Here is a 25,994-nt window from a genome sequence, read left to right as displayed (position 1 = left end):
GCCTGATTTATGAGCAATACAGAGTTATCTTTCTGCAGATTTCTGAAAGTGATTTCTCAACACATGCCCTTTGGAGGGGCAGCTCTTTGGTGAGATGTACAGTTGTACCTATTGCTCATGAAATGTGATGAGACAGGCTCTCTATACATAGCTAGGTGGACCGTCAGCTGCCATAACAGGGGTGCTGGTGCTTTCTTGCCTTTGGGCTTTCCTCAGCTGGTGGCTGTAGAGGGTGGGAAGGAGGGCTGGCTGTAGGACCCTAGAGGTCCCCGCTGCAGAGGGGGACAGTGAACTGTGGAGAGATGGAGGTGCCAGAGGTCCCTGCTGAGGCTGAAGGGGTGTCTTGTGGATTCAAGACCAGACTGGGGACATCAAAAGGTGTTTTGTTCCCTTTGCTATGGCATGCACTGCCAGAGAGACAGTCCACCACCACCATGACTGGTGGGGTGGGTCCCCCTTTAGATGCCACCCCCAGTCACACACACATGTGGCTGGTATAGCCTGGGACAAGTGACCATGAGACTGCAGGGGTTAGAGGTGACAAGTCCCAGACAACGCGTGTAAAGGTTGTGGATGAAACCATGGCTTTGCTGGAGTCTCTAAGGCTTCTGCTATTGCCTTCAGTGGAATCTCTAATTTTTCTGTGATGATTTTTGCACGTGTGTATGCACTGGCATACATGTATATGTGAATCCAAGAGCCACACAAAACTGCTTTACATTGGCAAAGCATCCCACAGGTGCCAGTTTCTCTGAAATTTTCCATTCAGCTATCTGCACAAATTTAATACTGTGCATGTCTCCAGGAGTCTTGTTTATGCACATCTGAAGTTAACTGTCTATAATGAAGTCATGAGTTATTTGACTAAAATAAGAACTCAGACCTTAAAATAAGAAACCCAAAACCAAACCCACAGCTATTTTTTTCAAGTTCTAAAAAAAAAATAATCTTATTTCCTTTTTAAATGAATCTCTCACCACTTAGTATGAACTTGCAGTTCTGCAAAGACACAGAGCGCTTTTTTCAGCAGATGCTAAACCTGAAGTCAGTGGAAGATCTGAGCAAGTGGTTAAAGGCGAGCATGTGCTCAGGCGCTTACTGAATTGGGACAGAGCATTCAGTGTTTTCCTGAGTTTATATCTTATATTCCAAAGGAAGGACCTTTGTTTTGCCAAATGGTTCATTCCTATTTTTCTATGTGCTGAGAGCTTAGGATAATCCCATTTGGAGAGAAGCAGAGAGGAGGGAAGGCTACACTTGGGAAAAGCTATTCTCACTAGCTCTGTTTTCTCTAACCCCATTTTCCTAATTATGATCAGCTAATGCTGACAGACTGGTTCACAGAAATTAAACCCCATTATACGGTACAAACAAGTCAATGAGGCCTGGAGTCGGACCCTACTTTAACATAAGTAAAATAAAGATCCCCTGTGGCTTTTAATTCCTTTTTATGTAGTTACTTAATTGAACCTGCACTGTTCTTCCTTTGTAATTGATTACCACACAGAAAAGGTAATGAAACAGAAAACTTTATTTTCTCTCCAGTGATTTTTATGGTTATCATGGAAATGTTTTTACTGCTTCCTTTTGGGCCATAAAAATTCTCAATATAGACAAAGAGAAATCAATGTTAGTTAACTGAAGGCATTTACATGGTTGGAAGTTTAAAAGTTGGGTTTGGTTGGATTTGGTTTTTTTTGAGTGTGTTCCCTCCCCCCCCCCTTTGTGAGTCAGCTTAGATTTTTCAGAATGAGAATTAATCTGGCATTTTATTGTCCCTTTCTTTTTTCAAAGCTAAATCTACAAAGTTTGGGGACCTGGTCCAAAACCCACCGAAGCCAAATGGGAATCATTCCATCTAATTCAGTGGCTTTGGATCATGCTTTAGTAGACGCACATATTCAAGACATATTTATATAAGTACACACACACAGAGATGCCTGTCTTCTCCACATGCCATTTGTCATAACTGGGATTAATCTCTGAGAAAGATAAGGAAGGTAAAGGTGTTGTGTTTTGGGTTTTTTTTCCTGGATTTAAAGAAAAGCCGATGTTAATTCCCTGATTCCATTATTTCCTTTAAATCTCATTCCTCTCATACTTCTCTCTGTTTCTTTAATTTGTATATGTTCCTCCTTCTTTTCTCCCTTTTTATTTGGGTGTCTTGGCCTCCTTTGGCAGGGCAAGTGTCTCGTGGACACAGTTAACCCAGTACCCAACACTGCACCCAGCTTCTCTACCCTTTGTGAAGCTATGGGTATTACTCAATGATGCACAGAGCTGGCTGAGAGTTAAAGGACTCAAGTCTGAAAGTCTAAAGGAGTTGCCAATTTTCCCCACCCCTTGCCTTTGTGCATACAGCTTTTTGCCTTGAAGCAATTTTAATAAAGACTATGTAACAACATGGTGTTGGCATAGCATGAGCAACATTATTCCATCTGTTTCTAGGGAAAATGTAAAAACATGTGTTAGCATAACATTAAGGTTCCAATTTTCAACAGTTAAAAATCAGGCAATGCTGAAGTTACAGACTGCTTTTCAACGCTATTTAGTGATTTTCATTGCCTTTGTTTTTTTGGAACTTGCCTTTAACACCTTTAAAAAAGTGTGTCATATTCGAAAAGCTTTGAGCACCCACCCTTGGAAACGAAGGCTCTGTTAGCTATTTCAGTTTGGGCAGCCAAATTCATTGCTTTCTGTTGATAGTGTTGCAGAGCTGATATTTTAAGCAGTATTCAGTCTCTCACTGTAGAGATGAAGGCTGTAAAATTGTATTTGCAAACATTCATCTTAACTTCTATGAGAATTAACCTTACATTAGATGGAAGGCTTGAGCATGCTTACTTTAATATTTTGCCAAACTCAGATCGGTATAAAAAAAAAGAGTTTTAAGGGAATAGTCAATGCTTTTTTGAATCAGGGCCTTAATACCTATTTTTTATTTGATTTTTTTTTGTGTGTGAATAATTATAAAGATACATCAGATTTTTTACTAAACATCTCATTTTAAACAGTGATGAGAGAATATCCTGTCAGTGTAATTGTGGCTATTCATGCCAAAAGTCTAATTTTAAGAGTTATGCTGGTACAGTCAGGAAACAAAGCAATGCAACATGTGGCTTCCTGGCATTTGTACCTAGTGAGAACAGCTTTCACTGTCAGTGCTGCAAACTCAAAACAATGTTCACAGGGAGATATCCATTGACACAGAGCAGTATTGAGCAATGGTATGATCCTGTACAAACAAGTGATCCAGGACTGAACAAGAGAAGGTACTTTGCTGGACCTGATACTATGAACAAGGAAGGGCTGGTTGGAGATGTAAAAGTTGGAGGCAGCCTTGGCTGCAGTGAGCATGAGATTGTGGAGTAGAAGACCCTAAAAGAAGGGAGCAGGACAAAAAGCAGGACTACAGCCCTGAATTTCAGGAGAGCAAAATGCAACCTCTTCAGAGGTCTCCTTGGAAGAATCCTATGGATTATTTGCTCAGAGATAAGAAGGGTCCAGGAGAGATGGGTGCTCAAGAAAGGACCATTCCAAAGCGTAGGAAATGAAGCAAAAGTGGTGGAAGGCCTGCATGGATGAGCAAGGAGTGCTGAACTGAGTGCAGACATACAAAGGAAGTGTATGACATTGAAGCAGGAGCAGGTGACCCAGGAGGAGTGTAGAGATGCTGTCCAGTATTGCAGGGGTGGGGTTTAGGAAAGCCAAGGCTGACCCGGATTTGAATCTGGTAAGTTATGTGAAGGGCAACAAGAAAGGACGCTGCAAGTACACAAACAGCAAAAGGAGGACTAGGGAACAAGTGGGCCTGCTGCTGAATGGCACAGAAGAACTGGTAACAAATGACATGGAAAAGGCCAAGACACTCAATGCCTTCTTTCCTTAGTCTGTACTAGGAAAATCATCCTCTGGGAATCCGAGACCCATGAGACCAGAGGGAAAATCTGGACCAAGGAAGACTTGCCCTCAGTAGAGGAGGACCAGGTTAGGGAGCACTTGAGCAAACTGGGCATATGTAACTCCACGGGGCCTGATGCAATGTACCTATGAGGGCTGAGGGAGCTGGCTGATGTCACTGAGAGGCCACTCTCAATGATCCGTGACCCAGTGATGAACATGGTGACTGGGCGAGATTCCTGATGACTGGAGCACAGCAAATATCCCTCCATCTTCAAGAATGGCAAGAAGGAAAATCTGAGGAACTACAGGCTGGTTGACCTCATGTTAGTCCCTAGGAAGGTGATGGAGAAAAATTGGCCTGGAAAGCATTTCAAAATGCATGAAGGATAAGAATGTGACCGGGAACAGCCAGCACGGATTTATGAAAGGGAAATCTTGCTTGACCAATCTGATAGCCTTCTGCAACGACATGACTAGAGTGGTGGATGAAAGGAGAACAGTGGATGTTGCTTACCTCAACTTTAGTAAAGCCTTTGACATTGTCCCCTGTAACATCCTCATAGACAATCTGACAAGGTAGGAGTTAGATAAGTGGACAGTGAGGTGAATTGAAAACTGGCTAAATGACCAGGCCCAGATGGTTGTGATCAGTGGCACAAAGCCCAGCTGGAGGCAAGTAACTAGTGGTGTACCTTGACGGTCAACACATGGAACGATACTGTTTAACATCTTTATTTATGACCTGGATGATGGGACAGAGTGCACCCTCAGCAAGTTCACAGATGATACTGAATGGGGAGGAGTGGCTGATACACCAGAGGGTTGTGCAGCCATTCAGAGGGACCTCAACAGGCTAGAGAAATGAGCAGAGAGGAGTTTCATGAAGTTCAAAAGGGATATGCAAAGTCCTGCACCTGGGGAGCAACAATGCTCCCAGCAATGCTGGGGGCCAACTGGCTGGAAAGCAGTTTTGCAAAGAAGGACTCAGGGATCCTGGTGAACAGCAAGCTGACTATGAGCTAGTAGCGCACCCTTACGACAAAAAAAGGCTAACAGTATCCTGGGCTGCATTAGGAAGAGTTTAGCCAGCAGGATGGGGAGGTGATCCTTCCCCCTAATCAGCACTGGTGAGGCCACAGCTGGAGCACTGGGTCCAGTTCTGGGATTCCCAGTACAAGACAGACATGGAACTACTGGAGAGAGTACAGTGAAGAGCCACAAGGATGATTATGGGACTGGAGCATCTCATATGAGGAAAGGCTGAGAGAGCTGGGTGTGTTCAGCTTGAAGAGAAGGCTCAGAGGGGACCTTATCAATGTGTGTAAATACCTGATGGGAGGGAACCAAGAGGGAACCAGATTCTTCTCAGTAGTGCCCACTGGCAGGACAAAAGGCAATTGGCACAAATTAAAAAGAAGTACCACCATCCGAACAGGAGGAAACACTTATTTACTGTGAAGGTGATCAAACACTGGCACTGGTTGCCTAGAAACATATCTCCATACAGATATTCGAAACCCAACTGGACACAGCCCTGGGCAACCTGCTTTAGCTGACTGTGCTTGGGCAGGGGTGCTGGACAAGATGACGTCCAGAGGTGCCTTCCAACTTCAACCGTTCTGTGATTTGCTGCTCTCCTTCTTAAATAATCATCTGTTCATAGAGCAGAAAAAGATACCATACAATAGGTGAGTCACCACACATCATGGTTATTACATTTTTAACAGTAAAGTAGGGAGTTCAGAACCAGAGTAGTTTGAAGGGTTTGGAGTTTTTTTTTTTTTGTGAAAGCTCTTTAATCAGTATTTCTAGAGAAGAAATTCATATTGTGAATGATCCATTAACAAAACTTAGGCTAAATGTGTAATAACTATGATTAATGGTTCAAGCAACTCTGCTACTCCTGATTTTGCATGACTCTACTAGCATCTATGGCCTTTGATTTGATCCCCAGTCACCAGCATAAATTGGTTGAATTGAAGTGGCCAACTCCTATAAAAGTATTTGAAGTTTTTTGTAATAGTTAAGAAGTTCAAGGCCTCTTTCACATTCATCCATGGAGTGTTGTTGTATTAAGTCACCCCTAAAAAAAACGATCCAGCTTTTTAATAGATATTAAACAAAAGTAGAGGAGAAAGAAATTTCTTTTAGAAAAGTAATTATAATTTTTAGGTATGGATACCATACTTAGAGCAACCACAAGTAAATGTTATCACACCATTTGATGCATGCAATATATTCAACAGAAATTGTACTGCTTATCCAAAACTTTATGTAGCATGGGGTTCTGACATGATTTTGATGGTAATGATGGTAGCAGCAGGAGGAGTTACTGGTTTTTTACCTTTTTTATTTTCTTCTGGGTGTTAGGATAATTTCCTATGGATGCCATGGCAAACCATAGTAAGAGAGAGAAAAAACATCATTTTATGATGGCTGCTGTGCTGTCTGATATGGTTTCTTGCAAATAAATCCAAGCACATGCTGAGAAGCACCCTCTCTGTTCCTCCTCACCCTTTTCATGAGCATGGCTCCACTTGTGGTCCGGACGCTGAGTGCACATGAGCTGGCGGCATCCCCAGCAGCTCTGGGCTGCCCCTCTGAGTCCAGGGTGGACCTGCTCCCCAGCCCTTGGCAGAACTCCTCTGCGAGGGAGGCCCCAGGAGACCCTTCACAGTCCCCAACCCTGGAAGTGGCTGCTTGCAAATTTGCATTTTTTTTTTCCTTCGTGAGGTATGACTCATCAGTCTCATCTAGCTGCAACCTCATAAAAATGGCTTTTCTAGACCCTTAGAAACCACAAGATCCCGTTATAAGCCGTTTCATTTTCTTTGACTAATGGAAGGTCAACAGCAATCAGACAAGGAAATTCTTAACTCTTTCTCAGATTCCCTTTTTCCTCTTGAGTAAAATCAAAGCTCACCAATAAATGAAATTCAGCTCAGATGGGTATTCTTTGTACGTGTTGCTCCAGTGCCTGGTTAGTTGACAGAAGACTGCCAAATATCTGTTCAATTTCCTTGGTTTTTCTTCCCACAAAAACTTTTTGCCCCTTGCAAGGTATTTCAGCTACTTCAAAGGTCTCAAAACAGCTTCTTTTTGCTTTGCATTCCCATTTGTGATTTTATAGATCATATAAGTGAAAGCAGTAAGGTGTGAAGTATCAAGGTTGCAGACTGGATCCCTGAGCAGATAAGCAGACCTTCATGGCCAGACAACAGACCAAGCCCGTGAAGTCAGTGTAGCCCAGTGCTGCAGTGAAAATGGCAGAGCTAGGACTCAGGAGGTCTTGCTTATTAATTTGATTGTAGCAGATAAAGAATGAAGAGGGTAAGAGGGCAAACAGACACAAAACTACGCTTTTGAGCTTACAAAAAAAATTGAGCTGCATGTGCTGTTGGCCCTATTAATGTAATTGATTCAACATAGACCAACTTTCAGACCTATGCAGAGCTCTTGTAAAATTAATGGGAGCAGTATGCTGGAAAATGTAGAGGCATGAGAAACATAAGCAAAGACTGGGACTAAATTATGGTTGGCAGGATGGGTAAGGCATGACTGGGAGGTGGTGAGCTGTGGAGCATCATATGCACTTTAATTGTCAAGTGCTTTTTAATGTCTGTTGGGGGCCTATTCAACTTAGGACAATTATATACATATGCGAGAGTCTGCAGTGTAGTAGGCTCTGCATTGTGCTTAATGCTGAAGGAGGACTATTGCTGGGGTCAGAGACCTACCCAGCCAAAGCTTCACTAAGTGACCCTGAAGTCAGTATGACTGTAATATCCTGCAAAGGATTGTATGTCATATTTTTCTGCCTCTTCTCCCATATTGCTTCCTACATATTGTTATATCTGTTTTTAGCTCAGTGCAGGCCTGAGAGATAATGGCAGATGTCTCATGGACCGGACACCACTGGCAACACATTTACCCTATGTTTGTTGGCCAGGTGCTACTGACTGAAATCAGTGGCTGTACCTCAAGTGTCTGGTCTTGCTTGGATCTACCTGAGAAATGACACTTATGCTTCTTCTCTACCTTTTCACCTTATGAAGTCTCTAGAGGTGTGCCAAACTCACTCATGGCTTACCTCGCCTACAGGGGTGAACAGATTTAGGGAAGCTCTAAACAGCACAGGTAAGTGAGGTGATTTTATTTTTTGAGTTCTTCATTTTCCATTTTATAAAGAACTTCTAAAAATGGCTTATAATTGCAGGTGAGTAGATAACTGTGTTGGGGACAAAAGGATGCCTGTGCAGTTCCTCCCAGCCACAGTCTAGGGGAATTTAGGAAGCTGTGTAACCACAGGGATGTTTCTTTTCTACCTCAAGTGGCTGGTGCTATTACAGGATTAATTTTCCACAATTTGGCCAAAAACTGTTCTAAAAACTTTCCCTATGGCAGGGACAAAGAGTAGGGGGACTTCTAATACTAACCCCTGAACCTTACAGGTACTGAAGTGGAAGAACTCCATAATTCAGAATGAAATGTGGGCTCCCCATTAGCCACCCAGTATTGTGCCTGGCCTCTGGGTCACCCAGACAGGTCCTTTCCAGGCAGCATTGTCCCAGGTCCAAGAAACAGCTCACCCTTCCAAGCCCAGTGCCACAGCCAATGGGGGTCACCAAACTTGTGAGGTCTTGGGGATACTGTGAGAAAGGTGTCGTTCCCTCTAGCATCACTTTGTATGGATATCCCTTTTGGACTGTATAAAAGCAAAGGCTATGCCATCTCCAATGATATAGATGATGAAACTCAGGGGCTTCTTCTCAGGTGGCTGCTTCTTCAACCAAGCTGACTAAATGAAAAGAACATTATCAGAAGGTCTGAGTCCTTTGGAAGTCCGGCTCAGTCGTGCTGTTTAGTACCTATGTACCTGCCACTTTTCTCTAGTTTCATTAAGTAAGGAAATGTGATGAAAACCAAAGAAATGAGATAAAGTGACCCCATGCTGGATAAATTGAACACAATGACAGACTAGAGGCAGGGGCAGGATTCCCTGCCTCAAGCAATATGCAGCTGATGGATGTGATGAAATATACAAATGCTTCTGTCCTCTGGATTTTACTGGAGTTAAGATGTTTCCTGCCTTTGACAAGTGATGAGATTTTTTTCAGGTTTCTTATTGTAAAATCTTTTGTAATGCAGATGTCTTCTGCATGCTCTTTAGTACCAGCAAAATAGGTGTCTCTTAGAAACCCTAGAGGGTACCATAAGAACATTTCAACAAAGTAATGGCTAACATCATTTTCTTCCCTATATGTTGTTATTGATCCTCTTAATGGCCCTCATTTATTGGCTCCCTTTTTGCAGTACCAGGGGAGCATTGACTGAGAATTCCTTAATATTTTTGGTCTAGAGATTACCTGACTGAAGATGAATGTAGTTATATTTTCATTGGCTTGCTTCTGTTGTTTTACTTTTCACTGGCTGGGAATTTCCTATAAGAAAATCATCAAAGTAAATAATTCTGTCCCACACTGTGGTGATGAGTCCTGGGGGAAAAAGTAGGCTGCATCTTTTTTAGTATAAAACAGGAAGACTTAATCTGGGGATGCCCAAAACCACACTAGGCTGCACTAGAGGTAGAATTGATCCATTTAAACCCAAGAGTTAAAAGAGACTTCAAGTTTCTGTGAAATGAAGCTTGGATACCGCAGTCAGCGTTTTGCCTGGCTTTAGAAATAACTGCTGACAAAGTCAATGTGATGTACGGTGCAGTGAACCGTATATCAGAGTATCCATTCAAATCCTAGTGCAAATACTGAGTATTTGAAGATTTACAGCAATTGACAACCTGTCAGGAGCAGAAATGGGGGGAGCATCAACACAGAGAATGTGAATTGGGTCTTTTCCTGGGACATTGATTTACAGGCTTCAGATTGAAATATCAATAAAAGTGACTTAAAAATGGCCTCACAATGATGGAATAATTTTTGTTGGAACAAAGTGTATGTGTTTGTGTATATGTAACACATATAGCAGCTGATTGGAAGGCAATCAGATGAAAACATTGATGTGAAGATCAGGTAAAAATATACCTTCTTGCCTAGTCGTCTTAAACAAATGAAAGATAATAACCCAGAGACACTGTTAAACAATTATTTCCTAAAATCTTACCTTGCCTGGACCTTTTCAAACTTGCCATTAACGTAAAAATGTGGAAAGTCGACTCATTAGGATTCTGCTTATCAAATTTTACCTTGGCCTTTGGGGTAGGTGGTGCAGGAAAATTGTGCATGACTAAGGACTACTGCATTAAACCACAATACCTCTCCAGTGTGAATATGTAAATTTTTGAGTTATAATATCTCACAAGCTGCTGTACATTGGGACTCATCAGATGCTACCTGAAGAGATGGTTTGAAATGCATTTGCTTAAGATCCTGAGGTTATCCTAGACATAAGCACCAGCACAGGTGAACCAAAGCTGTCCTCAGATGTTAAAGAAGCAGACCCATTAAAGACTGCAGGTATGCTCTGTCCATCTGTGGTTTGGCAGAATATATAACTCAACACCACCTGAGGCTGACACAGTGTAAGTGCTCATTGGAAGGACTGGCACATATGAGGTAATTTTGGCTTTCGCTGCAAACACCTGTCATACAACATGCACAATGAGTGGGACGGAGCTTTTTTAATCTTGGGAAGTGCAAAAGGAGAACAGACACAGAGATGTGAGAGTTAGGAAAGAACTATAAAATTACTGTTTATTGCAAAGTATGTGTGCCATACATTTAAGTGGATGCTGGAAATGATAAATTCATGCTCTCTTCTCCTTATTAAAATTGATAATAAAAAAAGGTTCAGCTGCAGAAATTTTAGCACCAATTGGGTACTGGGTATTAGCGCTGAATCCCTCTACCTCTGTTGCATTGGGCAAACTGGGAGTGTACTTTCTCTTTTTGCAGTGAAGAAGCATGGTTTACTCTCCTGCTTTTGCTTGGCTGGCCAACAGGTGAATTCAGAGTGAACAGATCAGCTCAGGAATAAGAAGGACCTAAAGTGAGCAAAATAAAGGTAAATGTCAATGTTCACAGAATATTTTTTTGTAAAAAGCAGCCCATGAACGTTCTCAGTGCGCCTGATTCCTGAAAGCCCTGTTTTGTAATTTGGCTGAAGTGAGTTTCAGGTTGTGCCCCTCCAGCCTCAAACAGGTCTCCCCTTTGGAGGGGATACAAACATACAGTTGCTCATAGGAACAATGCAGAATTTTTTTCCCCACTCTCAACTTCATCTAGTATGGAAAATTTGGCCCTAAGGATTACATTTAGAGTATAATTGGTTTAGCAATAGATGGGGATTTGAATCCTGATGCAAGTCGTTTAAACAGGCACCATGTCATATTCATTGCAAACAAAAGGTTTGTTGCACCACCTATCTGGTTGCATTAGTCAAAGTTAATGAATTATTTGTTTATTAAGATATGTCCTCCAGCACCTGCACATTCTGCTGGAAACCATTCGGATGGCAGCTTGGGCCCTTCAACTCAGCAGGAGCATAAAACCGGCCATCACCAGTGGAGGTGGGAAGCACAGGAGAAGGGTGCTGGGGCAAGCTTTCTGTGCTGTTATTTTTCCAACCATTTTAACAGTTTCACCCTGTGTTGAACTGCAGCACTATCTGATCAGTTTTCTGCGCCCTTATCTTGCTATTGACCCAGCAGCTCCTGGGGCTTTTCTTCCCTCCAGTCAACAGTCTTACCCCCGTCACTCCCCTTAGCCCCTGTCTCTGGCTTGCTATGTACTGCTTTTACATTTCTGCAAAGTTAAGCAATTTGTGATCTTAATTTTAAGTGAGTGCTTAAATCTTGGGTGTTAGGCCATGGTTGGAGAAAGAGAAGAGGGATAGGTTACCAAATATTCTCTAACATCTTTCTGAATTTGGCCCATGATAGTCTTCAAACCTACAGCCTTCTTTTCCAGGGTTATCTACCACTAATATTAACAAAGCAGGCAAGTCTGTCCAGTTACACTGCTCTTTATAAAGCCTCTGCCATTTGTCGTTTCCTTCAGCATTTAGCTGATTCACAAATACTTTTTGTGATTTTTCTGTCTCATTTCCCCTTGTGTCCCCAGAACTGCTTTTCCTCATGAGGAATCTGCTGCATAAAGACCAAGGTAAGAGGAGATGAAGAAACCTCTGATTGCATTGGAATAAAGAAGGGGTAGTGCTGGGCTTTACTGAGAAGATGGGGAAAGCTCATGGTGCAGAGGAGGAGGTAAAGGCAGTAGAGGGTGTCTAGGTTCTTCCCCACAGAACTGGAGATTCCAAAAGCTGCCAGCCCTACAGTAAGGAAAAGTTTAGTGGTAGCAGCACAGGGCCAAAGACTAAAATGGTCTGACAGCGTGCCTCCAGTCCTCTGTGAATTTGGCAGCCAATGATGCACAGCGCTAGGCAGGACCAAGCCAGTGCTGTATGCATCCTGGGTGAGGGATGCTATCTTCTTCTCTTTGGTACTGGGCAGGGGTAATCTGGCCGGGGGGGTCTGTGTCTGTCACAAATAACACTGATGATACCGGTGTCTGATCAGGGACGCTGTGTTTGCCATAGCTTTCAGGAACGTTCTTTCTGCTCGGGGGGGGGAGTGAGGGCAGATGTTTGCCAGGCAATCTTGGAGAGACTTTCAAGCAGGTTGTCCTGGGCCCTCCCTGATTTGTCTCTTGATGTGTTTTATGACCTGTGTGTGAATGGAAAAAGCTGTTGCACTTTTAAATGGCTGTCAGTAATTTGGTCTGGGCTTTGGGAGAGAGACTTAGGCTCTGAGAGCTGAGCCTGGGCTTACAGGTCCTCTGCAGTGTTCCCCCCCAGGCTTGACAGAATGAGGAGCACCAAAACCAGGTTTTGATGCCAAAGCAAAAAACGCATGTGTACAACCACAATTGTTCTTATGTAGTCCCTTGTCAGACCGAAGCTGTCATTTTGCAGACTGCCAGGCAGGGTAGTACCCCTGGACTGCTGACTGTGTGCAGGTGAGAAACTGTTACCCTGTCAGTGAGACGCTGGTTTGCACACTGTTGTGAGGTTGCTCTTGTCTCACCGTCATTCATTTCTATGAAAGCATGTGTGTGCTAAAAGACATACAAGGGTGCAAACAGATGTCTGTGCATGTATGCCATCCATGTTCATGTGCTATAGAGAATCCTTTAAAAGGCAGGCCACACTTCAAAATTAATATTGAAAGTCTTTATTAGTAGGAAATGGTTAGAAGCATAGTTAGGTATAAATGTGGCTTTATTCAGTAATTCACATTCCTAAAAGTGCTTAATTCCTTATGACTCCGCTTGCTCCATTTTGGATTTTATAGTACGAAATACAAATGCAAACTTTCATTTTATTGCGTGGCCATTTGCAATCCTACAGTCTAATTTTTCTAGACCAGCCTGGACAATTGTTTGCAGTACAAGGCAGGCAGACACAAGTGGGTGAAGTAATAGAGATGGGATGGAATATGTGGGATGTGAGCATTCCCTTGTCCAGGGCTCAGCCCTTGACAGGACTTGGAAGAGGCAAGCAAAAGTCAGGTAACAGTGGATCATTCAATGAAATGGCAGATACTTACATTTTTCAGCTCCAAACTGCACACTGTGGTGTTGTTGCAAAGACCATGGAAGAGATTAATCAGGCCAAAATAATCCAAAATCACACAACATGCTTATCTTTAGTTGGAGCCCTTAGAAGTAGCCCATGGACCACAGCAGTGGAAATAAATTAACTGTAGACCATGTCTGTCATCTTCGAGTTTCCTGACCAGAAGTGAGAAATAGGATTTTATGATGCCTTTCCCATAGGAGGGCTCTGGGACTTCATTTACTAATGCTTTTAATAAGGTTTTGATCTTCAAGTGAAAAGTCCAGTAGACTGACAAGAGACTTCAGTTAGTAAAGCAATATTTCTCATTTTAATATTCAGTTCTTTTGGTTGTTTTGATCATGTATATAATTCTTACTTGTCTCTACCAATATTTGGACTCAGAGGAGAAGGTTGCAGCCTGATGAGCAATGCAATGACTGCTTACCATTTGGTTTTTTCACCGAGATTGGATGTGGCAGCATCTTGTTGTCATGAGTATTGCCTGAACCAGTTAGGAAGTTAAATGTTTCATTATGATGATTTTGATACTTCCACCGATCTCCCGTGGATTCATAATTGAAGACATCACAAAAAAACCAAACCTCCCCCAAACAATTGTGTGTATGTCTAAATTGCCTACACATGTTTCTCATTCCCAGTTATGCACGGGTTTCTTTTTAATATAACTCTTGGCATGACAGAAACCATGCTGGTGACATTATTGGTATTGTTGGCCTAGCATGTTTTCAATAACACCAAGTTTGTTGGGACAGAGCGTGAATTAGTTGTCAGTTCTTGAGAAGTCAAAATTTAATTGCTGATCAAATATTTAAAATATGACTACTATTAGTGACAGCGTTCCATATAAATTCTTTCTGGTGACCATTAGGCAAGAAGCCAAAAACTGGCAGCGTGGCAGCTCTGCTCAGCAGCCATGGTTCGGAAGTCAGCTTCAGGCTTCCATTCCAGACTGAAATTCTCATGCTTTTCAGAATTTTTAATTTTTTTTTTTTTCATTTTGGCAGGAAAAACTGAAAATAAGTTTAGGCCAACCTGAATTAAATCTATGAATTCTATCATTCCAGGACAGTTGTCAAGCTGACAGATCAGTTATTATGCAGCTTTATCTATTATGTTTCATATAAATTTATAGTTCCTACTAGACTGTTCTCCATCACTCCACCTTCTTTCATAGCCATCATAAAATGGGCATGGAATCAAAATATTTTTTGCAGATGTCTCTGCAAAAAAGTGGACTTTTACCTGTGAAACCATAGAAGAAGCAAGAGTAAAGCAAAGTAGGAATTTTTACTGAGTTCAGCTCCAAACATATTGTATTTTTTACAGATTAATCTATCCTCCCTTCCTGTTTGTGTTGGGATTATCAGACCATCAGTAGTGTTCCTCCTTTCTTCTGTCTTGCACATGCCTCTCTTGACAATCTAGTGTGCAAACCGATTAGTCACACTCTGCTGAAGTACTGTTAATCTAATAGAGAGGTCACTGTTAGGTCAGGAAAAAGGGAGGAGAAAGAGAGATTTACTGTGGGAAGAAACACCAGCATTATACAGGAGCCACTGGTGATGGGGAGTCAAGGGTGGTAATGCTTTCTACTCCATCAGCACACCAAAGTCAGAACTTTCCTTCTGCAGGTGTGTGTGTGTGTGTGTGGGAAGTTAATCCAGGATTAATGATGTCAGATTCCCTTAACACACAGAGTTATGAGTTCAGGACAGATGTTCCCAGGAAAGCAGACCAAATAGGTCATTTGTCTGTAGCAGTATGGCAGTTCAAAGGTTCTTCAACCTCGTTGTCCAGGACCTTTTGTTTACCCTAAAAGCAAAATGTGAAACCTGCTTGTTCTGGTGGCTGGCAAAAGAGCCTGGCCTATGGCCCCTGTAACCTCCCACTTCTCTGCTCAGCTTCTCAGCAGATTCCCAGAAGTATCTGTCTGAAGGCACGCACCAGAGCGGGTTGACCCTTCAAGGCCAACGGAGTCCTCCTTCAGAGCAAATTCCTTTCTCCTTTTGCTGGCTAAATGTTTCTCTGCGCTCATTTCTTAACCTACACTTATCATCTGGAATTTGCCTTCAAGTTAATCACATCAGTTAATGTTTGTACCAGGTTTGAAAAGCCTGAAGTACTGCAATTCGTTATTATTTCTTTTCTTCCTGATAGTCTCTCCAAGTCCAGATCACATGGTACATACATCTCCCTCTGTAGCCCGTTGTCTTATATCTGAGCAACTGATCCCTGTTTTCAGCTCAGTGGCTGCCTGTGTAACTCCTTGTTGCTGGAAATACGTGCTGTGAAATATGTGGTGGAACTGGGGAGGGTTAAACATTGCTGATTGCTTCATACTGTAATCATAGTACTGGCTTTACGTGTGCTTGTAAAAGCCAGTGAATATACAACAAGTGCATTTCTGCAGTGTGTGTGTGTAGCACAGTATTATCTTCTCATAAGCAAATTCTCTCCCTCTCTCTTTCCTTCTTTTCTACCTAGCTGTCTGTTGGCTACAGACTCCCCAGAGTCCTCTGTGTTTTTCCACAAGAGCATCAGAGAACACAGGAATGTGCCAAACATGGGTAAAGTTTTGGGATATGAATTTGTACTAGAAGCTTCTATGGAGCTTGCATGAACGATTAAGGAAGAGGTTTCATTTTGCAGTTTCTTTCCCCCACTCCACTCCCTGTTTTTTTTACATGAATTACGTGTCAGTGACAGGTCCTTGCTCCAGAGCATGCAGTTCAGAGTTGCTTGTACACGGGTCTTATGGGCGTAGAATTGCAAACAAAAGCTTCTGCTTTGGAAACAGATCAACTATTTTGCTGAAAATATTCCAAAAATATTTCAGGCTGGACAGAGCAATCGGGGTCAATTCAAACCAAGTGGTTACAGCCTGGCAAAAAGATTAAAATGAAAGCAGGGCCTGAGTGCAGCAAGCACTGAGTACCAGACTCCATGATATGAAAGAAATTGGTTACAATAGTGCTTATTTCTGGAGTGCGTGAAGACATCCAAAAGTAAGAATCCAGCTAGGGCAGAGAGGCAAGTAGTAGTTTTGTTTCCTGAGGGACCAATCTGTTTTCAGCTGTGATGAGTTCAAGCAAACTGCTCTGGTGGTATCAGAGGTAATATTTTAGTGGGCACAAATAATCTGGTTGCAGTAGAAATAGCAGTTGCCATGATTTTCTTTTCCATGTTCATCGCAGCTGGCATTGGTGACACTCCATGTTAAGGGGGAAGACCCAGTGGAGCATAGCATGGCATTGCTTGTTTTCCTCATCTCTTAATTTTCCAGGCTGAAAAACATGGTCGAGGAGATGCACATAACAATTAATATTAAGGTTTGTGGCTGGAGAAGCTCAGCTACAGAATTTCCCTACAACCATGAGGACTCAATTCAGCCAGAAAATCCCAAGGCAGCCTCTGCATTGGTCTTTAAATCAGTACGGCCCACTATGGGGAATGTTCCTCTCTGGCACTGATGTGTCCTGGGTTGACCCACCTCCAAACGCATGTTCACCAGCATGGCTTTCAGCCATCAGGCTCGCGGCCAGCACCTGTGAATCTTGTGAGGGCATGTCTTGGGGTACTCTTGCCATGTCCAATAGCTTGCCCTTATTCTGCCTCCTTTTTTCTTCCGTATCAGACCTTTCTTTTCTCTGACCATCACATTTCTTTCTTCTCTCCAAGCTATCAAACATCTGCATCTCACTTCCCCCTCCTTTTCCTTCTCCATACCCAGATCCTGCTTACACTCACTTTGTTCCTCCACAGAGAAAGGCAACACAGGACAAAAGACCCATGAAGCTGTGAGAATTGATGTCAAAGTTGTTATCCAGGCTATAAACTCACCAGGTTCCAGAAGATAATGAAACATTTTAAATACAATGCTTGGATAGAACGGGGGTGGGGGGGGGTGGGGGGGTGAGGAGTTGCGTAATGGAGATCTTTGACTTTATTTCAGGTAGTTTACTTGTCTCTCAGCTGGCACTTTTCCAGTCCCCAGCAACTCCTGCCTCTGATTTCATTCTCAAACTTTCCTGTGTTGCCCATGCTCTTTGCTTGCTGGGTTGCTTTGAGTGGGGAGAGGACCTGTTTATACTAAGAGTCGTTGGAAAAGTTTGTTTTTTCTGGGAGGCTTGCCAGTTGTGGCTGAAATCTCTCAGCCCATGAGTTGAAAAACCTATTCAAAAGCCCTTCAAAGTTGGTAAACACAATTGCCTTGTCCCAACCCCAAACTCTCCTGCACACATTGCACTTCAGTGAAACCATCTTTTGTCAGACCGGCGATCCAACCTGCCCACGTTTCTGTTCTGCAAACACAGCCTGGGGCCTTTTTCTGTGCTCAGGGTCACAGCCCGCACATACTCCAGACCCTCTCCAGCAGGACCCTCCTGCCCTGCTGAATTCGCTCACACCCATGGGACCACAGCTGCTCAGAAATGACAACTTTTGCTTTAACAAAAATTTTGAGTTGATTCCTGCTGGGGAAGAAAAACTCACCAAAGCTGTTAATTTTTCTTCAGTGACCTTTTTTTCCCCTGTATCACAGTCCTGAACCTGAAGCACCTCCAGCATTTAGGAGAGTGCTAGAAACAGCAAGAAAATGCAGTGTGCACCCTGAAAACAACAGAAAAATGGATCAGACTGTTCTTAAAATTAGAAGACTGACCAAAACATCCTGATGAGGCATGAAGGCACTAATGAGTCACACCCCAGGATGGGCTAAATAGTAATAGAAGAAAAGCTTCTTGTTTCAGTTCCTTGCTGGGGTGAGAAAGTTGATTCTCCACTACTGACTGGTTTCTTTTCCCTCTTCAGTGAGTTACTAGCTGCAATTTATGATTAAATAATTCCCTTGGGAAATTATTCCTTTTGGGGAAAGAAATATGGAATGGAAAAGAGATCCCTCTCCTCCCCATTCATCAAAACAATGAGAATAGCATTCAGAAAATTCTGATACCATGAGACGGGCTAGCTTTTGCTTCAAATTCTGTTGGGCTGATTATTCTGAAAATGGTTTGAGCAGTGCCCTTGAGTCTTTTTCTTCTTTTCCACTGAACATTAGCAAAAGAGAAATTGTTTTACCATGAGAAACAGCTTACATTTCATAGGTGACCTTTTGTCTCTGGCAAAAAGGTTTTTGCTACATCTTTTTGTGAAGGCAGCCTTGCAGTATTTATGATAAGCAGTTTACCAGGACAAATCTAGTTTAAATCAAATTCTATCAAAAATGTCCAGCTTCTGTGACCTGAATTCAGTGCTGTCATGGATGAATATGCATTAGCCAGGGCAAAAGATTGGGATTTTGGAGCGAAATGTGCCAAAAGATGAGGTCAGGACAGAGTTCTGGCATCCACAGTCATGGTCTTCTCCCAGCACTTCATGCAACGCAGGAATTTGTTGATTCCTAACACTATTGTGACTGTGTTTGTGGTGTTGTACATACATCAAGGTCAGAGTTAAAACTGTATAGGAGAGCACTTTTACCAAGCAGCCTTTAGGAAAAACATATAACAGCAATCATAACCCTGCTGGAATTAAGGCTTCTTGGTAGGCAGGAATGTATTTGTGACTTTCGTTAATATGTTCAGCAATGAATTCAGTGTACCTGCAAGATAGATTAGATGTCTTCTTCCATCATCCAGTGTTAAGGGAAGCTGTTTTGCTGATCCAATACAGAGAATGGAAACTTGGCTAGCTTTGGATCCAAGGGCCCAGACTAAAGACTCCAATTAGCTGTCCTGCAACTGGCATGTTACTGTATGATATTAGGGAAGACGAATGATGGCTGTGTTTGGGCAGAATGTCTCCATAATTTGAAAGAAAGAAAATCAGCTCATTGTTGATCCAGATTTTGTCATAAGTAATTTGAAAATTCTCTGTGGGTTCAGCTGAAAGGCATTTGGAGTCAATGAGAAAATGCATGCTGATGTACTTTAGATTTTGGTAAGAAAGCAATGTTTTACAAACATCTTGGTCCCATGGGCTTGCCTAAAAAAGCGGTTCACAATTAATTTGCAAGTTTGCGGGGAGTTCAATCACTCTTTTCTAGCTCATTTAAAAAACAATTGTACTTACATGCACAGCAATAGTTCAGTCCAAGAAGACTCATTGAATGCCATTAGATGTATTGTATCCAAATGCTGCCAATGTTTGCTAAAACTTCAGAAGCCTGAGCCAAACGGAGATGCGCAATTTTTCCTCCGTTCATCCTTCTATTTTTCATTCTTTTCCTCATCACTGCAACTAAAAATAATGTGCCCTGCTTGCCTCATTTGCTAACTAAAACATGTATACCTGCTTCTTAAGCTGTAATTTTAGCTTCACTTTGATTGATAGCTCAAGTAGGAAAGGTTTGAATTTTCGTCTTGTACAGACACATTCAAATTGCTTGGCAAGGGTGTTAGATGCATTGCCTTTGTAGTCATCATGCAGACTGGAGCTTCCCCAGTGACTGAAAAAAGTTTAAACTAATTTAATGAATTTTTGGTTCTTTCTCTTTTCCCCCCTTTTTTAGCTAGTGCTTTAATAAAACACTGGGTTTTTTGGAATGGTGAACACATACCTTCTGAGTGAAGTGCAGCCAGAGCTACAGCTGCAGCTCTCTTCCTAAACGTGTTGCTCAATAAGCTTGTGGGAACTGATGGAGTAGACTGCTGGGACTGCCAGGCGGGACGGCTCTGCTGTTGTTACTGGCTTGGGCCCAGTTTAATACCTCATGAGTAGCTGAATGTAGGATAGATGTTGAAGAGGTGTTACTAGAAAAATGCTGCTTTAAAATGGGACCCCTAAAAAAACTATAATTATGTTAACATTTGTTCTGATTGTACGCTCCGGAGCATCACGTTAATACCTGAGGAGGCTAAGACTTTTTAATGGCTCCATGCCTACTTGCAGCCAGTGGATCAAGTGCTTTGCTTGTCTGCTTGTCCATAACAAGTTTGGATGCTTAGCCAACTATGTGCACTACTGTCCATTGTGGACTAGTGTACCACACATGGAAAGTACTTGTGTGACGTAATGAAGTACTAATAGTACTGTGCCTGATGGCATTTCTTCTTTGGTAGGAGTGGCAGGGACTGTTTTTGGAGAAGAGTGCCTTGTGTTGAATTCAGCCTGGATAGGTGTGGAGGACTGTTTGGATATGAAGTCTTCCTTTGTAAGAAGACTAGAAAAATGTAGAGAGAGAGAAAAGGCAAAAGCCAAGTGGTCCAGACTGTCCAAAGCCAGTATTCACTTATTGGTACTTCTGAATAACTAATGCAGAGCGACTCTGGCAGGATAAAGATGGCCCTGCTGGGGTCAGGGTAATGCCCTGTAGGTGACTGTGCCTATTAGCGAATGCTTAAAGAAGGTGCATCAATGTGCATCCTCTCAGCAGTCAGAAGCTTTAACGTCAGCATCTGGACCATCATGGTACAGCAAAGAATGGACCCACCCTTCGTCAATGTATTTTATCTCCTGACCTCAACATAAACTTCTTGCCACCACGTTTTGTGGCAATAGGTACTAGGACTAACCCCATTCCCATAGTCAGATACAGGAATGAGTTGCACATTTTAATAGACGATTGTATGAAAATTTATTTTCTTTGGCTTTTTTTGGACTTGCAGCCAGAAAGTGTTACCAGACACTCAGTGTTTGTTTTACTAGTGGGATGATTTTTTTAAAAAAATTGGTTTCAGTTAAATCAGCTTCTCCATTGGAAGCAGACTTCCACCCAGCTCTGCTAATAAGAAATCTCAATTCACTTGAGACAAAATTAACTGGGAGATTGTAACCTCTTGTTAGCAACATGGGTAAAACCAAATTTGGAAGAGAACATCTGCCCAAGCCTCATATGGTAAAAACCAGCTTTTAAAATGAAATAAGCTTTGAATAGCTTTTGCTGAACTAGTTCAGTTGAACCTGAGGGAGCATCTCTGTGTTAGCAAGACTACTTTCTTGCATCTTGTTTTGGCTTTGGTAGGGTTTTGTCCTCTTTGAGTAGGCTTGTGTTTTCTTTGAGTACACTTTGTTCCTCTCCAGGTACACAGTCAATGTCTCCTTGTGTGTGTCATGCAAGTAAATAAATCCTGATAGTAAGTGGGTGAAATCACAAACCAGTTCATTTCCCTGCCCCCATTTCTTTGTAACCAGAAGATGAAGTCATTCCAGAAAATGCAGAGGAGGCTCTGCTATCCATGGCATGCCGTGCCTGCAGTTAGCACACATTTTAAATCACAGTTCTAGAGCTTATTTATACAGCTAAATGTCATATGTTTAAAAATAATGAGTTTATTCAGAAAGAAAAATTCTCCCCAAAGCGATTAATTAATGGAAGGATATTTATTCCCAGTGTAACAGCCAGCTAGAATATTCCAGGCCTTCTCCTGAAGTCAATTACCTGTTGGAAAATCTGTTCACTCCACCAAGTCGTTCCAAATTCAACAGCTAGAAATAATGAAGCAAGAGTATATAGCAAGAAACAGTAAATTTTTCGTAATTGCTTGTACATCTCATTGTAACATGTAAATCAGATTCTAAGACAACAAACTGGTTTGGGAGTTTGAAGTTAAAAATAATAGAGTTTAGGCAAACAGTGGCTTAGATGTTTCTCATAGTAAGAGGGTTTGCTTTTTGCTAATGTGGATATGTCTTCCTGAAAAAAAAAGTGACAGTGACATTCTTAAAACCGCATGTAGTACTTAACGCTCCATGTCATAGTTGCCGACTCTTCAGCATCTTACCTCAGGTTGAATTTAACATGAAAGAAAACGGCTGTGCCATACAGCACTATCACAAAATTGCAATTGCTGCTCTTCAATAATCCTCACTTCTGCTTGCAGGCAGCTGCAAAGCACAGGAAGGCACATGGGTGCTCTGTTCTCCCAGGAAAGCTTCCTTATTGCTTCTTGGTCTTTCAGCTCATACATTTGTGCAGGTCCCAAATGAGCAGGATCAGATGAACTATAACCACAGCAAACTGCTTTGCTGGACAGTGACAGCAGCTCAGTATCCCTCCTGGTTTGGTTTTGCTCTTCACTCCCTACTTCCAGAGTTTCATAACAGAGTTATAAAAACACATTTCACAGTGAAATTTGGTAAAGTGACAGCCAAGAAATTATTTTCCCTAGTAATTTTAAATGCATCAGTACAGTCACTGTTAAGATAGTCAATGAAACAGAGGACGGGGGAATAATGGTATTTAAAAAGCTCAGTGTTTCATGTTGATGCTGATGGGGAGATGTCATTTGTCTTTTGTTCATAAGAAGATCTGAGATCCAGTAATTTCAAAATATTAATGGCATGCTACATAAACATCAAACGATTATATTGACTAGGGCTGGGACTGCTCTTTTCTGGTGGATTCATAATGTCTTGGGTAGGAAAAGAAAAAAGCAAATCTAATTACAGGTATTTATGCAGTTGACGGGCCAGAAGGGCTCTGATGGAGTTGCTCTTCTCTCTGAAGTAAATGAAATACACCTTGTTGTGGTTTGTCTTTCCACTCGAAACAGTGGAAGTCACATCAGACATACAGAAACTGAAAATTGTTTGAGGGGGGTTTCATTAGGTTTTACTATGAAGTTATTTGACAGATGTTTTCAATATTAATTTGGGGTCAGGGGCAAATATACCAATTACATTTTCTAGCCTTCCTTTGGAGGAGAGAGGCCTTGTTGTATAAGTTATAAAACATTAAGTAAAAATCTCCCTAAATGAGAGTGTGTGTGGCCAGGGAAAATGAGGTGAAGAGATGCCAGAGAAGAGGTGGTAGCTGAGAGGCAGCTATTGGTTCAGAAAGCATCAAGTGGGGGAGCCAGTGTGGTCTGGGCTGGTGGTGGGGCAGTGCAGGGAAGAGATGGAAGCAGGAAGAGGTTCATACATATTAAATATCTTCAGAGGACCAAAAGCCTCACCCCTGCTAGGGGACATACAGAATAATTTCCTTCTCTTCTGTGGAACTGCTCTTCCTTCATATTTTTCCTAAGATCAGAATCCAGCCCTGTGTGACAAAGTAGTTTGTTTTGAGATATATTTAACTTGTATTAAAAAAAGTCCATGCCATTTTTTGGTTTTCTGGTTGTGCCTGTAAGATTGGAAGAACCCCACTGATCCACACTGCAGTGATGCACAGCAGTATTTGTTTGTATTCTGAGGAGGGGGAAGCGAAACAATCGCATATTCAAAGGAAAACATGTTTAATGAATCCACATACATTAATTTGCCACCAGTAGAGATCCTTAGTAACAAAATGGATCATTACTCACTCAGAGATGGTGACTAAAAATCATAAAATGCATGTTCTGTGCAGTAAGCATCAAGTGAGACAATGCCATGCAGATTCCTGTGATTTATGGTGCTCCATTTTATTATTTTCTAGGTTTGTACCTGATGAGAAAGGAAAGACCCAAGAGATGGCAAAGACCTCCTTCTGTTTCTTCTGCCTGGTTTTTTGGTCTTGTTTGAAAGAAGATTTCTTGGGCAGATGTTATTTGTTTTGCAGCCATGTTCTTAAAACATACAAGAAATACACAATGAAGACCAGCAGTGGAAAAAAAAGAATACAGAATGCACTTGAATATACAACTTATTATTTTTAAATGCTTTTCCAAAAGGGTTGTGCTTTTAATAATAGTCTGCTTTTGTAAAGCATCTCTCAGATGCGGACTTCAAAAACGTGGTAGACAAATTGTCTCAACATGTCTTTGGGATAGGTAAGTACTATTAATCCCTTCTTAGAGAGGAAAAAAGCTGAACATCAGAGAGCCGAGAACACTGTTTTCCAGCTTTGGTGTTACAAAAGGACTGTCAGTGCTAAGAGTATTGTATTAAATTCCGGTCCCTAAGTCCAATTTCGTCTTTTGCCTTTCCAGCATGAGGTTTGGTATAACTTCGTCTTTTCTGGTCCTGGGCTATAAAATGGGCTAAGGAAAGAATGGGTGTGAGATATGGCTGGTCTTTCCAAAGATGTACAACATGTATCTGAAGTTATTTGTAAGCTCCTACGTTAAACATTGTATAAATATGTCAGAATGTATGCAGCCTTTCTTAAAGTTCCTCACTACCACCATGTTTCTTGTTTAAGTTTACAGAGTATGGGCAAACTTCCCAAGAACATATGGGCTATTAATGTTAGCAGGGTTTTTAAGTATCACAGGCGTACTAGATATTGATTGCTGGGCACGTTCAGCCAGCACATTCATCCGGGTTTTCCAACAGATAATTTAGAAACACAAGGGACTAATATAAAGTTAAGTGCATGATGAAGAGAAACCACAGCAGTCTATGGAGGCTAAAGGTCTAAAAGCAATTTTCAGTCGTGCTAAATCTTAGTCCTTATCTAAAATTGCCTATATTAATAATTATTTTATTTGCCCACACTTCACTCTTCTGTAGAGATGAACAGAGAAGCTGGGCAACAGGACACAGTAGTTTTGAAGTGTTCATTCTCCAATTCTGGATGTCTGCAAAAGAAACTCAACGTATTGCAAGCTAGTGGAAGGAGTTGCCTTGTCTTCAGGAGCTGTCAAAGAAGCTCTTATGGAGGCAAAGAAAGGATAAGTTGATTTTGAGTGTGTAGTCTCTTCTATGACTAGTTTAGGTCTCTAGCACTTTTTAGGAGCTGTGTAGTTCCTTCCACAGTATGCTACAGCAAAGGCACCAGAAATATGAAGGCAATCCATTAGCTCATTAATACCACCAGGAGAAAAAAAAGAATTAGCAAACTCTGTGATGGGCAGCCACAGCCAAACCAAATACCACCTCTGTGGAATTAGATGTGCTGCAAACACCAACAGCCTGTGATAATATGACCTTTAAAAAAATATGTTTTCATAAATGGAAAAATGAACTAAAGAGGCTGCTGGTGAAACTTTCAAGAAACGCAACTGCTCAATTATACATTAACATCGCACAAGCTTTGCCAGACAAGACAGGAGGCAATGCTGATTGGGGCTACGCATTTTCCTTTTTATATAAACCTGTAGAAAAGCTAGTAGCCGTGGGGAATGCCCACTGTAGGACACAATAAATTGATATTTCTGGTGCTTGTCAAAATTGCTTTTTACAGTATTACATTGTCTTTGGTGCGAGCCCCAACTGTTAGAAGCCGGTCCAGTTGCAGCGCCAGTGTTTACCACCACAGGGTGCAGGAACGAGTGGAAAAGCCCAACAAGGGAAATGGAGCTGTGCCTATGGAAAATAGGCAGCAGGAGGGGAGAGAAGACCACCAGCCTTTGCTGTGGAGAGTGTTATATTATGTAAGTACGTCTCACCAAAGCAGGCGGGCAAGTGAAAAAAGGCAAGGTGCAGGTAATGGGTTTTGGGGAAGGAGGAAATAAGCAATGTGGCAATATGGAATGTGTGGCTTCGCCATGCCTGCCTGTAAGACTGGGGACTTTGCATGCAGGAGCAGGGACTGTGAGTGCAGCGGCTGCAATGTTGCTCCAACAAGCCGTGATAAATTCCAGCTTTGTTAGTGTGCGTGGCAAGTTACCAGAAACTCGGTGAATTCCTGTGCT

General features: G+C 42.0%; 1 long non-coding RNA gene across 1 annotated transcript in view; it reads left to right on the top strand.

The window, feature by feature from the left end:
- Window positions 1-25,994, top strand: part of LOC135312817 (uncharacterized) — a 36,165-nt gene that overhangs the window by 8,558 nt on the left and 1,613 nt on the right. The window contains exons 2-5 of the long non-coding RNA XR_010372435.1: window positions 10,815-10,923; window positions 11,328-11,428; window positions 11,982-12,023; window positions 23,855-25,733. This is a non-coding gene — a long non-coding RNA (uncharacterized LOC135312817). The remainder of the gene's footprint in view (window positions 1-10,814; window positions 10,924-11,327; window positions 11,429-11,981; window positions 12,024-23,854; window positions 25,734-25,994) is intronic.

The sequence above is a fragment of the Phalacrocorax carbo genome, chromosome 3, assembly GCF_963921805.1.
Source record: "Phalacrocorax carbo chromosome 3, bPhaCar2.1, whole genome shotgun sequence".
Lineage (NCBI taxonomy): Eukaryota > Metazoa > Chordata > Aves > Suliformes > Phalacrocoracidae > Phalacrocorax > Phalacrocorax carbo.
This window is presented reverse-complemented; position numbering and strand designations above follow the sequence as displayed.